At 43.5% G+C, this 16,158-nt stretch overlaps 1 long non-coding RNA gene across 1 annotated transcript in view; it reads left to right on the top strand.

The window, feature by feature from the left end:
• The window catches only part of LOC311013797, a 294,894-nt gene extending 279,248 nt beyond the window's left edge, over positions 1-15,646 (top strand). Inside the window, exon 2 of the long non-coding RNA XR_014597193.1 lies at positions 15,028-15,646. This is a non-coding gene — a long non-coding RNA (uncharacterized lncRNA). The remainder of the gene's footprint in view (positions 1-15,027) is intronic.
• Positions 15,647-16,158: the final 512 nt, after the last annotated feature.

The following is a 16,158-nucleotide window of genomic DNA, read 5'->3' as shown; positions in this document are numbered from 1 at the left end:
CTCACACCAGAAACAGACAAAAGGAGTGAGAGCATAGGAGCGAGAGAGGGGGAGATGCAGACTTAAATTTCAGAGCCGAGGGTGCTGCACTGTGTTGTCTCTTGAAACAAATGAATGACAAGATCCTGCCGACTCAGTATGCAGACAAATACCAAATCAGTTGTAGCCAAGCCAAGACTTTGCGATGGAGGTGCACCTCTCCATCCCTTTGCTAAAATCCTCTGCAGACAAGCCAAGGCAAGGCATAATTTGTGTAGCACCTTTCAACAACAACGCAATTCTAAGTGCTTTATGTGAGACAAAAGACATTAAGACAAGACATAAAGAAACACAAGGCAATATAAAAAGATACACACAAACAGGATTTAAAAGGGATTAAAGCAAAGTAAAATAGAAGATTGAAAGAAAAGAAAAGCGAATAATACAGAGAAAAGTTGTGACTAACTTCGGGGCAAAGTCCTTTCCATTTAATCAGGTGACAAGGATGCAAAAGGTAAGTTGGCTTTGTTGTATTTATTCACCAACAAACTGCACAACTGCATTGCTACTTTCAGAGCTAATTTGTTTACTCTATTGCGCTCAAAGACCCAAATACATACAAATTTGCGCCAGGTGGCGGTTAGCAAATGAGGCAATTTTTTTTGGCACGTGGTTGAAACATTTAATTTTCGAGTGAATCATTTGCGTGACGCTGTGGAGCGAAATCCTATCAGTGTTGAGATCTTTCTCCTTAATCAGAAATGGAGACAAAACATCACAGGCTGTAGTCTTTCAGAGCTTTACGGTAGTATCTCACATTAGTACAGTATCTCACCACAAATTAGTGATCAATAGATAGACATTTTGAGATGAAATGACATTAATAAAAATGTCACATTAAATGGCAGCCAGCCCCAGTGTGTGTATATATATATATATATATATATATATTAGGGCTGTAACGATACACCAAACTCACGATTCGGTTTGTATCACGATTTTTGACCCACGGTTCGATACAAATTTCGATATTATTAATTTTTTTAAATTAAACATTTGATTTATGTAAGATGCAGATTTGGCGTGGAGGGCGTGTCTATCTGATGGTCTGTTAACTGCACAGGTCCCTCACTCAACTTACTACAGAGAAATGTCCCACAAAGCAACGTTGCAGAACCAAACTAAGGTAACGTAGTAACTGTAACTGTCTTTGGCAACGGGGAAACAAATACCGCAGCTGTACGTGGAGAAGCGTCCTTCCTCCCGCCCGTCCTACCGACTCCTCCTCGCATTTCTGCCCGATAAACAGCGTCTGTCACCGGCAAAAAAAACTTTAACTCACCGAATGTTTACGATGAAAAAAAGCCTCCGGACCGAGACTTCAGTGAACTTTAGCCTCCGTCTGGTTTTGAGTGACAAGGAGACTCCAGGGAAACCCCTTGAAAACGCAAACACGTCATCATCATGACGTGTACCGGGACGTCTCTTTGCGCTGCTTTCTGTGAATTACACAGCGGTTCGTCTTTACTCCAGCGGTGCTTCGCTCCGTGTGAACGAACAACGGCGGAGAATTAGCGAACGACCGCTGCGGTGTTAATGTGGTGTTACTTACAGCTCATAGTGCTGATCTGGACCGGAAGTTGTGTCGCGATTCTGCCTTCTCGTGGGGCGAGACAGGTTCGTGGATCTGAGTGTCGCGATTTCAGCTTCGATACGTGTATCGTTACAGCCCTAATATATATATTAGGGGTGTAACGATACACGTATTTAACCTAAACGGTACGGGGGTCACGGTTTGGTGCGTGGATTTACACGGAGAATACACAGTATAAAAGTAAATAAAACTGGCGTGCGGATTAATTACGGAACTACTGTTAAAGGCCGTCCACCGAAAAAAATCCATACGTCCATACAGATCCAGCGTTTTCGGGGCCTGAAAACGCACTTTTTTGAAACCAGGTCCCAGAGTGAAAAAGAAACGCATACGCTGACGTCATCGCCCTGCTCCTCGACCCTCGAGCCTGAAGCCCTGATTATGCTTCCGCGTAGTGATGATGCAACGGCCACGCAACGGCCACGCAGTTGCTGGGAGACCGTGATGGTTCTGCGTTGGGTTTACGTGTCGAAATGCAATTCAATGCCACATCGGTAAAGAGCGCTATGTTTTTTGTAAAGAATGACCGACCGACCGAGACTCTTGACGTATATCGTCGTTAGCCTCGTTATAGCCTATGTGTTTACTTTCCGGCTTTAAACATCCACAATTTTTCAGAACTTGGTGTTTTATTTCTTTGTGCAAAAGCGGCAAGGTGCAAACAATAAAACGAGGTGAAAACAATAAAAGTAGCCTATTAAAAGTTTAAATGGCGGTGTTTATGAGTGGAAACCGGATAGTGGTCAGCGGATGTAGTTAGCAAACCAATCACAGCCACACTGCGTTGGCGTTGCGTTGATGTTGCATCGCCTCGACAGGCGTCTAGGATTTTTTGGAGGTGTAGTCAGGCCCTTGCGTTGGACGTAAGGGGGGTCCACAAGGACGTAAGGGGTCCGCAAGCCCCCTTGCGTTGTGTCGACGCGGAAGCACAACTCAGCCTTCTTCCCCAGCGACGTCTCGTAACAACAACAGCGGCCTACGTGCTCGTACTGCAGCAGATATTCTGCTTGTCTGTAAGACGGCGTATCAGGGCCACTGTGTTGAGAGATCGGGTGGTCGGGTGGATAATTAGCCGTAGCTTTCACATGTTGCCATAGCAACGGCAAACATCTGGTCAAGCTCCGTCTCTTCTGTGTTTTTGGTGTATTTTTGTAGCAGAAACAGTGCCACATAAGGGCCTGGAATATGTACTACAGCACGCTGAGTCGTTTTCAGTGGATTCAGAGCTCCACCTCCTGGCTACGGTTTACATCTTACGCCGGGTTCACACCAGCCACAGAAGTGCCACGGCACGTAGGGCTGGGCGATATGGGAAAAAATCCCGATACAATATTTTTTTTCACATCAGTCGATATCGATATATATCACGATATATAAATCAAATTACTATTACGTGTGCTGTGTGCGTCAACCTAACTTGACGTGGCTCTATTCCAGCATGATTGGTTCGGTGCAGCGCTACTTAATTATGATTGGCTATTCTTACGCCAGGTTCACACTGGACGCGGAAGCGCCGCGAATAGACGCGTAGCGGAGCCCGCTTCCATTCGGCGCCCCTGTTAAGCTATGGTGTCGTTCACACTGGACGCGGAGCTCCGCGAATACGCGCGTCCCTCCCGCGCCGTGAAGCGATCGTTTCGGCGTCTGCTCTATTTTTTGCGCGTGCCGCGAGTGAGCGCTTCAATTCTGGCAGGAAATCACACGGAGAAACACGAAACAATCCGGTCAATTTTCAAAATAAAAGCAATTTTCAAAATAAAATACCGCGATTGACAAACGCGATCATATTTGTGTATCTCAACTCGCACTGGGAAACAGGAAGAGACAATACATTTAATAAATGTGAAGAGTAGATAAAAAAATGTGTATTTCAACGGTATACCGTAGATGACCATTTAGTAGCCCGGGCGTTTAATATGCTAAATCGACTTGGAGCCCAGGCGTTTATAAGAACCAGGCGCGTATTTGCAACAGGCTACAATTTATTTTTGCAATGAGCAGCACCAGACCATCATGCAAAGAACAAGGAGCTCACCATAGCACCATAGCACCACTGGAACAAAACTACTTTTTCCCCCCGACGCATCTTTATTGACATCAGACAATAAATACAAAGACAGTTTGTCTGTGTTACCGCGACACAGGGAGCTGATCAGAGCAGTGTTATGAATGATAACGGAAGGGGGGGTCGATCGCGGTAATTTCAACACTGTACATTAGCGCATTTATCTGTATCCCTCAGTCTAGCGCGCCTGTGTTTGTGTGTCTGTGTGTGTGTGTGCGCGCGCCTGCATGCGAGAGAGAGAGAGAGAGAGCGAGAGGAGGGGCTGACTGACAGAAGAGGTGAGAGCCGGTGAAGTGCTGTTAAAAAAAAACTTTTGTTTTCTGTGCAAGACTATGGTAAACACTTAATCGCCCGGGCGTTTAATTGAACCGGCGTTTATTATGCCAAATGAGGTCGGACCCCCGGCGGCTATTAGAGCACAGGCGCGTATTTGCACGCAGGCGATTATTTGGTCATCTACGGTATCTGCACTACTACTGTCTTCTACCATACACACTCTCTGTCTGTGTGTGTGTCCCTCTCTCTCTAGCTCTCTTTCTCTCGCTCAGAGAGAGAGAACGGATAAATACAAGAAGTTTACAAACTTCTTGGTTACAGAAACATGGCGTATTAATTTTATGGGGTTTAATGGGAAAAAATAGCTCTGAAAGAACAACAGCTGAGCAGAAGCGCTTGTCGACCGCCGCGGAGAAATACGCGTCTGGTCTGAACGGGGGTGCGCGGATCGCTCGCGATTTTCGGCTCTGTCGTTGCAACTGAAATACCAGTTTAGTCTAGTGCAGGTGAGAGTTGGCAATGAAATACCAGTAGACATAATATCCGAATCTGAAGATCTTTTAATGCTGCAGCATGAGCCATCGGGCGCACCGCGCCGCTGCGCTTCCGTGTCCAGTGTGGACCAGGCGTTATGTCCGTCAAAACATGGACGAATGAATTGTATCGAAATTGTATCGAGCGTGTCTCATATTTCTATCGAGGAAAAGTTATTTCGTGATATGTATCTTTATCGTTTTATCGCCCAGCCCTAACGGCACGGCATGAACACGAAAATCGTGCGATCCGCTGCCCCCCCGTTCGCACCAGACGGGTATTCCTCCGCGACGGTCGACAAGCGCTTCTGCTCAGCTGTTGTTCATTCAGAGTTATTTTTTTCTTTATGGAGTAAATAACTTCATAAAATTAATACGCCATGTTTCTGTAACCAAGAAGTTTGTACTCTTATTTGTTTGTTCTTTTATTTATCCCAGAGAGAGAGAGAGAGAGAGAGAGAGACACAGACAGAGAGAGTGTGTATGGTAGTAGACAGTAGTAGTGCAGATATACCGTTGAAATACACATATTTGTTTATCTACTCTTCACATTTATTAAATGTATTTTCTCTTCCTGTTTCCCAGTGTGAGTTTAGATACACAAATATGATCGCATTTGTCAATCGCGGTATTTTATTTTGAAAATTGCTTTTATTTTGAAAATTGACCAGATTGTCTCGTGTTTCTTTGTGTGATTTCCTGCCAGAATTGACACGTTCACTCGCGGCACGTGCAAAAAATAGAGCAGACGCCGAAACGATCGCTTCACGGCGCGGGGACGGCCGCGCCTATTCGCGGCGATTCGCGTCTGGTGTGAACTACACAGCGGGCGCCGAAAGGAAGCGGGCTCCGCTCTGCGCCTATTCGTGGCGCTTCCGCAGCAGGTGTGAACCAGGCGTTAGATTACACAGTTCAGGCTGTTGCAACTAGCTCAGAAGAAAGACTGTATGACACTAGGTGGTACAACCTGAGAAATGCACAATAAAAAAGAATTGCCTTCTGCATTTTTAGTTTTTTTTTCTGTCCCCTCCATTGCCCCGAACTCGTACCGAACCGTGATGTCTGCACCGAGGTACGTACCGAACCGTGACTTCAGTGTACCGTTACATCCCTAATATATGGAATTTTGTTTGCAGCCCCAAACAAGGGCTCATCAGAATGTTGCTGAATCATATCATGATATGGCCATTATATATGGTTCAATGCATTTCCCATCATTCAGACATAAATAGTACGTATTTCTCCAGATATGCTGACCAGCGCTCCACTGAGTGCTCAGATGATAGTCATGTCGTGATGTTCTACCGAGCACAAAGAAAGATAAGAGTGACACTACTACAAAATCACTTGACGCACTCATATAGAATTAAGTGGTGTAAGACGTATGTAGATGCTACTGCTCCAGACTGCCAACTATGTTTAGTGCTTAATTTGTGTTGCAAATCCAACGCTAAACCCTTTGACCCACATCCTGCTGTGTACTGACAGATAGCTAGTGCCATCAATCAGGAAATCCCATGATAGTAATTTCTTTTTTGTCCGATCAAAACATCAAACTTGAATGTCTCTGAGGGAGGTGACTGCCAAGGTGATGACTGTGATGTGAGTGACAGTGAGAAAGCAGGAGAGAGAAGCAAGGGAAGAACTCAATCAGAGTTTGCCCTTATTAAATTACGTGAAGTGCAAAAATGACGAGTAAAACAAACCTAATCATCCCAATCATCATCAGCTGCCAACGATCTTTGACCTAATGCCAAGGTCAGAGGTCAGCCACAGCTACAAAATAAAAGTGATCTAAACTAATGTCACTATTTGGTTAATGCTGTGACTCCCAGATGAGCCATCATTGCCAACATAAATTGTGACCTTGTGACTACTATCCTGAACCTTTCCACTAAGATTACTGCTAATGTCTCCTTCCACAGATGGTAGGACTTAAGAACAACAACCATGATGTTCCTGTAAATAGGCTACACTCATAAACAGGTTAGCAAGATGTTCAATGTACCATAAAAACACCACACAATTAGTATTTAATGGAAGTCGAGGCCAGATATCAACCTTCTCACACACTTGTGAGAGATTCGCTGCAGGGATTGAGTGTCACCTTCACTGTACAACAAGAGATCATGCTTTTATTAGTTAAATCACTCAAAGGAAGGCCAATTGAAAAGCTGCCATACTGTATGCTGTGCAGGGTTTCCCGCAGCGCTTTCCTGTTAAGGCGGCCGCCTTAACAACAAAGGGCTGCCGCCTAAACTAACGTCTTAAAAAAAAAAGAAAAAGAAAAAAAAAAAAATCCATATACTAGCATTATTCGCCGCAGTGTTTCCCCTACCATTGTACAGGCCGGGCAGGGCCTCCAGGCATAGGCGTAATTTATGGGGGGGATGGGTGGGTTGCAACCCACCCAATAATCCAAACCAGCCACCACAACCCACCCAATTTGATATCATAATTATTGATATTGAATGTTAAGCATTATAATCACAACAGTGTGGTAGATTTTCTCAATTTACCAGTAAAAAATAGTGACGTTTGTCTGTGCCCCCTCCCGCTCTGAGATTTGGTTTCGCCCACCTTGCCGGACCTGCGCTTCTCTACTGTCTCTCCGGTCTCTCCCCGCATCAGCGGTGGTATGAAGAAAGCACGCGAAAAAAAGCAAAAGAATAAAAGTATCTTCCCAACAGGAGGTAGCTACTGCTAGGGCTCCAGTGCCACCACTCACGAGTCAAATCATGTTACTGAACAAAAGTTAGTTTGTCCCCCCCCCCCCCCCCCCCAGCCGGCGAGTTCGACAGTGCGTGTGCGTATAGCCCCGTTCACATACGCCACTACTCGCCACTCGCTTTCTCGCTGAATTCTACTCGCTGGCAAAAAAAAATTCACTGCCGCCGGCGACTTCAAACGGCAACTATCTGTGGAACTCTCTGTTGACGTCAACTGTCGATCATCTCTATTCTACATTGTGATTGGTACTCGCTTCACTCACATCGCAGAAAGTTAAAATAATTTGATCTCCGATCGACCACATCGCATCGCCTGTCCTGACCACATTCCACTAGAACACATTCACATTAATTGACAGCTGTCTCTCAGAGATGGGCGAGTGGCGACGTATGTGAACGAGGCTTTAGTCAAAACCAAAACACCAAGGAAGGCTGAGGAATAGTCACCCACTTTTATTATTATTATTATTATTATAATAATAATAATAATAAACAAATTGTGTTTTAGTCATTTTTGTTTTCATCTTTTCTTGAATGCTTAAACTCATCAACCCCATTTAGTATGTCAACATTTGTATCAGTACGAGCAGTTTGTAAGAAATTGGTCAGTAATTGATATGTCATATTTTGTTTCTCAGAATTCACCAAATTGATGCATTAAAATGAAATTATTTAAATTTTTCTCCCGGGGGGGCATGCCCCCGGACCCCCCTACAGGATCGCAATCCCCCCACCATAGTCTCCAAAGATATATATATATACACCTGCTTCACAGGCGGAAATCTCAACCCCCCCAATGTTCAACTCAAAGTTACGCCCTTGCCTCCAGGCCAAAAAGAAATTAATATATGCCAAAAATAAGCCACCTATCAATTCATTCATAAATCAATAATCATTTACATGGGGGGGAGACACCCCCTGTGGGGGGAGGATTGTTTTTGATAAGCTGTGGAACTCTGAGTTAACCTATTTCTACCTGAATTTCTATGAACTATTAAGCTGTTGAGTAAACCCATAACTTATATTTTACTTCATAAAATAAGACATGCACTCATATGTCGTTGTAGTGTTTTACAGTATCTGTAGCTATTAATGTGATGCTCATCATCCCACCCCCCCCCCCCCCCCCCCCCCTGACAGACACCACCTTAACTAACACATTTTCTGGGGGAAACACTGCTGTGCCATCATATGCATTGTGTTAATTGTGTCAGGATGGAGGAAGGGGAAATGTAATTGTTTGCACACGGATGCGGCAATTTATTTTTCTGAGGATTTCTTATCTACCCAGTCAAGTGTTTTTGAATTAAGCTGAAACAATTAGCTGATCATTCAATTAGTCCATCTAAAGAAAGAGCATGTATTTTGATAATAATAATAATAATAATAATAATAAATAATAATTCATTTTATCTATATAGCACTTTTCAAAGACCCAAAGTCGCTTACATAGACATATACATACCTACATATCTACATCCATACATACACAAGAGCAGTAGTGGAGTGACTAATAAACTAATAAATAATAATGGTACAAACAACAAGGACAGGAGCAATGGTGGAATGAGGAATAAAGAATAATAGTACAGACAACCAGGACAAGACATTAAAGACAAGACAGGAGCAATAACAGTCCAATGGTGCCAGAGATGCAGTGGAGAGTGGGGGGTGGGGATGAAGGGGCATGAGGAGGGAAGAGGGCAAGGGAGGGGTTGGTTATGGATAGGGGAGGTCGTATGCTTGCGAGAAGAGAGTTTTTGAACCAGGATGTTTAGCTCAGGAGGTAGAGCGGGTTAGCTGGGAACCGCAAGACTGCCGGCTCCTCCTAGCTGAGTGCCTGGTGTCCCTGAGCAAGACCCTAATTGCTCCTGACGAGCTGGCTGTCGCCCTGCATGGTTGACTCCACCGTTGGTTTGTGAATGTGTGAGTGAATGGGTGAATGTCAGTCATTACTGTAAAGCGCTTTGATAAAATGAGGACCATTTAAACTGGATTTGAATGTGGGAAGTGAGGGGAAGTCACGGACAGGTTGGGGGAGTGAGTTCCAGAGTTGGGGTGCTGCTGAGGAGAAGGCTCTGTCGCACAAAGTTTTGAGTTGGGATTGTTTGGTGATCAGAGTGAGAGTGGAGGAGGATCGGAGGGCTCGGGAGGGTCGATTGGGGGTAAGGAGATCGGACAGGTAGGATAGGGCCAGGTGATAGAGAGCTTTAAAAGTCAGGAGGTGTATTTTGAGAATTCTTTTTACAAAAAATGGCAAATATTTGCAGGTTTCAGCTTGAGGATTTCCTTCTTTTTTCTAATATTAATTGGATATATTTGGGTTTTGGACTGTTTGACCACCCAAAGAGACATGTAATGGACTACAGTGTTTACAATAATTGGCAGAATACTTGACAATAAACAACATTTAAAGTGGTAGCCTCAATACTGCATCTATGTTACTAAATATCTCTGCCAAAAGGTGGCATAAAATAAAGTTTACATTCGCAAAGGATTTCAGTTTCAAGAAAAATATTTTCCTTTTCTTTCAAAGGAAAAAGAGTCATTTGCTTGTGTTGCATTGTCTGTGGAATGGTCAATTTGGGGCTGGAGTTAGAATCGAAACTAAGATGGCAGCTTCAAAATTACACTGGCATCACTGCAAGTCACGAGCCGAGACTCTGCAGCTGCGACCTAAATCTCCCTAGCAACCACAGATGGCATTGTCACGAAGCTGTGGACAAATAAAGGTTTAACACATAACACACCCGGGCAAGAAACTTTCTTTAGTTTGAGGTCCTTTAGCTCCAGATCTGCACTTCAGGCTGAATGGCTAGAATAATTGTTTATCTGAGTAGTTAGTTGATTAAATCAAAACTAAATAATTAGTAGTGAAATTACTATTTTCTTGTAAAGATAGCAGATAAATTAACCATTTACTGAATTCATTCATTTTAACCGTAGGCTACATTGTAGTGCTGCTCTGTCATCATTTACCAAACGGTTGTCTAGAGGAGACGTTCAATATAGCTTCTCATAGTGTTTTCAATGCAGGGACATGAAACCCTCCTTCCTAGTCATACTGAACATATGTTTGTCAAATTGTCAAGTTTCCAGATGCAAAATCTTTTCCTGGACTTATCTCAGTAAGAAGACCTGCTGATCACTTCCATCTTTTGGAGTTGGGGATAAATGTGCAATTGCAGCCTTTCCTTTTATATCAAATAGCAAAATAGCACTTCCCAGAGCAGCTAATACAATACATTTGAATGCCTACACAGCACTGCCAGTAGGACAATTAGTAACAATTTCACATGGTCCCATTCATGCAAACGGAGATATTAGCCACTGTCTATTCCATTATAGTCTAGAAAGTCTCAAAAGTCAACTTGAAGGGTGAGTGTTAAGCAGTTGTGACGGTGGGGCGAAGGCTCATCACAGCTGGATGCTTGTGGGATCACATTTGTGCATGCAGAACTGAATGCTCCTTTGTGAGGATGCTTTTTTGCACTTGTATAACTTGCATGTGCCCATTTGTTTTGGGATTAATTAGATGTGGAAACTTAAATAAATGATACATTGAGCTGTTACTGTGTTCCAAAAATGAAGTGTCTTTAGTTTATTATTTTGAAAGGCAAGATGAGGAGACAGAGAGGAGACTGGTGGGGAGGGAGAGACAACGAGAGGTTGTCGACTCAGACACCACTGATGATGAAAGTGCAGGCAGCGAGAGACAGATGGAGACAGTGTCATTGATTTATACCAGTGGTTGGAGAAGTGCTAAGATCTTTTACTAGTATAGTCAGAGTAACGCGTTACAAAAGTAATGCATTACTGTAATGCATTACGTTTTGCTGTAACGCGGTAATGTAAGGCATTACAAAAAAAAAATCTGTAATATTTTACTCGGTACATATCTCAGTAACGCGCGTTACAATGCATTTTAAACCCGAGATCAATTGGTGTGTTGTTTTTATACAAATTTGCCAAAAGTGTGAAAGCCGGTCCGTGTAACGCTACACTATGTTAATTAATCGCTGTTGTTAGCAGGCTCCATGAGCTGGACACCGACTCACGGAGCGGCTCCCGGTCGGTCAGAGCGCACCCGACCCGGCACACCGAGGATCAACAGCTGAGGGGCGGCGAAGCCGGAGGCTCCGATTCTCCCCGTCGGTTTTGAACCGCTTTTATGTCCGCGTCATAACGCTTTTGGTGCGTGTTTAAAACATTAGGTTTACTTCAAAACGCGAGCGTCAGACGCTGTCAGAGCGTTAATGAACAGTGTTTTAGAGCTCCCCCTAAATGTCTCAAAGTAGGCTTTCAGGTAATTTCGCAGCATAACACAGCGCATTCAGGGTCATTAAAAAAGACAAATCTGGAATGAATAATGGCACTGTTATTTCATCCCTGAATCCCATTCATGTACACAATATCTAATATCAGTTAACGAGTCGTTTTCCGTTTCTCGTTTTCCGTTTCTCGTTTTCACGAATATTGGGATACGAGTCATTTTCCGTTTTTCGTTCTTTTATTTTGAAGCGAAAAACGTCACATCCTGCTGTGTAATGAGCTGCATTGAACACAAAAAGATCTATTGAGAACACAGAATCCATATTTCCTTTTATTTTCTGAAAAGTAATGCAAAAGTAATGTAAAAGTAGTGTAATGCCTTACAATTCAAAGACAGTAATATTGTAATGTAACTAATTGCTTTGAAATGACAGTAACAAGTAATAAATAATGCATTACACTTTTGAAGTAACTTGCCCAACACTGATAGTCAGTATAAATACGTATAGTATAAAAGTAAAAGTACTGATTGATGTGCAGCCAAGTAAGTTCTTTAGTTGTTACCTTACTATATATTATAATTAAGGCTGTCAAACAATTAAACATTTTAATTAGATTAATCACAGGATAGCTGCATTAATCACAATTGTTTAGCATTTGTAAATGCTGAAGTAGAAGGGAGGGGAGGAGGGGGGTCACATGGGAGAATTTGGGTAGATTGAAAACATCAGCTCATGCGATCAACTCAGAAAGTTGGTAGCACCAGTGGAAAAGCGATGTGTGACATTACCAGATTTTTGCTATACTCCGCTTCCGGCTTTCTTACAGTGCAGACGCTTTTCCTCTTTGCTCTCACCTCTGCTTGCGTTTTTCTGCTGATATTTTTGCTTTTGTGATAAATTACGAGCAGCGGCTCCTGGACTCCTACATCACTGGAACTACAATTTTTTGTAGATAGCAGGCTATTGCCAAAATTTTACATTTTTTACGACCTTCTTAGTCCTGAGCAAGCCTGGCCTACCGATAGCACAAGCCTGCACTGAGACGTGGGGAGACGTGACACGGAGCTGAAGCTAATTAGTAGCAAGATGCCTCCCTTCTCTGCAGAGGACTACCACAAACTTCTACAGAAGATTGCAGTACTGGAAACTAAAATGCACAGGTTAGAAGTGAATGTGGAAGTAAATGGACATTGTGGGAACGACACCACTCTACCATGGAACAGTGGACAAGATAATGCTAACACACTGCTAGTTAGCACTACAGAGAAACAGGAGGGCCGTGTGCAAGGTAATAAATCTACAAGTTATCTCTGGAACTCTCTTGGTGCTAAGCCTAAAAGTAAATCTCCTCCCAGAGAAATGCAAGGGCGATTAACAGGCAGAGCCCAGCGCAGTGAGATTTGTGATGCGACCGGCTGGCCTGCTTTACCATCCCGGCATAGCACCTCCTCAACCCCTGCTCCTAGCAGGACAGGGCCCTGGACAGCTGCTAAAGGGAGGAATAACAACAAACTTCCTAAACAACCATGTGTGCAACTGGAGAACAGATTTGCTCCCCTGCTGCAGGATCCTGGATCCCCGTCAATCAACTTGGATACTTTTTCATCGACTCAAAATGGGGTAAGAGCTGAACGAGCTGAAAGAAACTCCATGAGTAAAAGGCTACAGGGAAAGCTAACGACTGGGCCTGAGACTCTGATTGTGGGTGACTCTGCTGTTAAAGATGTGAGACACTTTTGCAGTAAAAACACCAAAGTTTTATGCTTCCCCAAGGACATGGTATCTGACATGAGAGAAAAAATCATGGATATCGTGACTGAGCACCCAACGGTGAAAAACATCATGTTGCACATAGGGTCAAATGATATTGTGAAACAGCAGTCTGAAGTACTGAAGCAAGACTTTACTGATCTGCTAAACACAGTCAGCTGTCTGAATATGGAAGTGTCCATCAGTGGGCCTTTGCCACCTGTCGGAAAAGGAGTCGAGAAATTCTCGAGACTTTTGAGTCTCAACACATGCTTTCAACTGCATGTGCCGTCCGTTCGGTTCATTTTATGGACAATTTTAACTTTTTCTGGGATCACCGACATCTTTTTAAAGCAGATGGACTGTGCCTAAATAGGCTTGGAATAAAACTTTTCATCTCCAACCTATTTTATCTCCTGCGTCACCCATCTGTTCCCTCTGCCAAGGACACGAGACAGGAAGACGCCAAAACAAATGACACAAGCCCTGAAAGAGAGCCTGCTCTGTCCCCGCCTGAAGAGAGCTTCGACTATGTCAGTCATCACTGCCCAGAGGAAGTGTCCCCACCTCCCACCTCACCAACAAATCCACCTTCCTCCCCTCCCCAAACCCCACCCAGGTCACCCTTCTCTACAACCACCCTTTCCCCCTCCTCCCCTCTCATGGAGTTCACTGACCAAATGAAAGAGCTGGTCACTGCTGGGACCAGATTCACACCCCGCCCTACTCCCAGGTTCTGTACCTCAAATGCCCCACTGCATCCTCCCCCACCTCCTCTTCCACCACTGGCTCTAAGTCCTCATCCAGTTCTGGCAAAATCACAGAAGGCACGACCTGCACCACCCCCACCTCTACAAGGACGGCAGAATTATCTTCTGTCTCCACAGCCTGATAACAGTTCAGCATGTTCAGTTACTTGTGTGCAAAATACAGCAAGCTCTAACTGATATGTGCTGGGCTCAGGCTACAGGACAGATCACACTCATGACTTTTTCCAGGATAAGTCGGGGCCCTATACGCTGGTAACTTCCTCAGTTCTGCTCCTCCCAACTTCAGTTTTATGAGTGAAGCTAGAGTGCATAAGAAAGGAGGGTGAGTGGCTGTTTTGGCTGTGTACTTGAAGGACAGAGACTACTTTGTGGCTATAGATAATTACACATCTGAGCGGGCAACAATTACATGTAGAGTTCCCCAAGGCTCCATTCTGGGCCCTCTTCTGTTCAACATCTACATGCTTCCACTGGCTCAGGTCAGGAAAAACAACAAAATATGTTACCATAACTACGCAGATGATACACAAGTTTACATAACAATACCAGGTGACTATAGTCCAATTCCAGTACTGATTAGATGCATTGAGCAAATCAATAATTGGATGGAGCAGAATTTTCTCAAATTAAACAAAGACAAAACTGAAATCATTGTTTTTGGAGCCAAGGAAGAACGGTCAAAAGTTAGCACCCAGCTTCAAGCGGTAATGCTAAAAACCACCAACAAGCCAGAAACTTAGGTGTAGTCATGGACTCAGACCTGAACTTCAACAGCCACATTAAATCAGTTACAAAGTCAGCCTACTATCACCTAAAGAATATATCAAGGATTAAAGGACTTATGACTCAGCAGGATTTGGAAAAACTTGTCCATGCATTTATCTTCAGCAGACTTGACTACTGTAACAGTGTCTTCACAGGTCTCCCTAAAAAGTCCATCAGACAGCTGCAGTTAATTCAGAATGCTGCTGCTCGAGTCCTCACTAAGACCAAAAAAGTGGATCACATTACTCCGGTTCTCAGGTCTTTACACTGGCTTCCTGTCCGTCAAAGAATTGACTTTAAAATACTACTGCTGGTTTACAAAGCACTGAATGGTTTAGGACCAAAATACATTTCTGATCTTCTGCTTAGCTACGAACCATCCAGACCTCTCAGATCATCTGGGACAGGTCTGCTCTGTCCCCAGAGTCAGAACCAAACATGGAGAGGCAGCCTTCAGTTTTTACGCACCACATATCTGGAACAAACTTCCAGAAAGCTGCAGGTCTGCTGCAAATCTCAGCTGTTTTAAATCAAGACTGAAGACTTATCTGTTTGCCGCTGCCTTTCAGTAATCAATACTATCTGTGAACTTCTTATGCTGCACTGTATTTTCTATTCTTGTTTTTAATGATTTATTTTTATTTTATTTTATTATTATTAAATTTTAAACTTTATTTTATTATTGGCTGGTTTTAATGAGGGTTTTTCTATGCATTTTAATTTTGCTTTTATTTTCTATTAATTCCTTCTATTTTTTTTTCACTTTATTGTATGACATTTTTATAATGTGAAGCACTTTGAGACTGCCTTGTGTATGAAATGTGCTATACAAATAAAGTTGCATTGCCTTGCCTGCCTATGCAATTACACTTTTCAATGTATATCATACAACCTGAATGGTTTTATGTATACATTTCCGGGGCTAAAAGCAGGCATACAATTTATGGGGGTGGTTCTGGGTTAAAGGTCCTATATTATGAAAAACATGTTTTCTCTCGTGTCTACACCTATAAATTGGTCCTCCCTGAGCCTGCAAACTGCCAGAATGAGAAAAACAAGCGACTCCTGCATGGTCTCTGCAGCCACTCACTGATAAACAGCACTCCTACAGGCTGTTCAGATTCAGCTCCCGTTGTTACGTAACGAAGACACATTAGTCCATCAGTGTCACGGGTCGCGTTAGCTTGTATGTGTGTGCTTACTACTTCACATCGGACTGCTTCAGTAACGTGGGTCAGTACAAAGCTGGCTTTGCCTCGACACTGACCCTCGTAAAAGGATCTGTCCCAAACATACGGGACCCAGCAACTTCACCTGAGCCACATAGGCGAGCCATAGCGATACATTCACCGTAAACATTGGTG

This window comes from Eutrigla gurnardus (genome assembly GCF_963514095.1).
Source record: "Eutrigla gurnardus genome assembly, chromosome: 5".
In the NCBI taxonomy this organism is placed as follows: Eukaryota; Metazoa; Chordata; class Actinopteri; order Perciformes; family Triglidae; genus Eutrigla; species Eutrigla gurnardus.
This window is presented reverse-complemented; position numbering and strand designations above follow the sequence as displayed.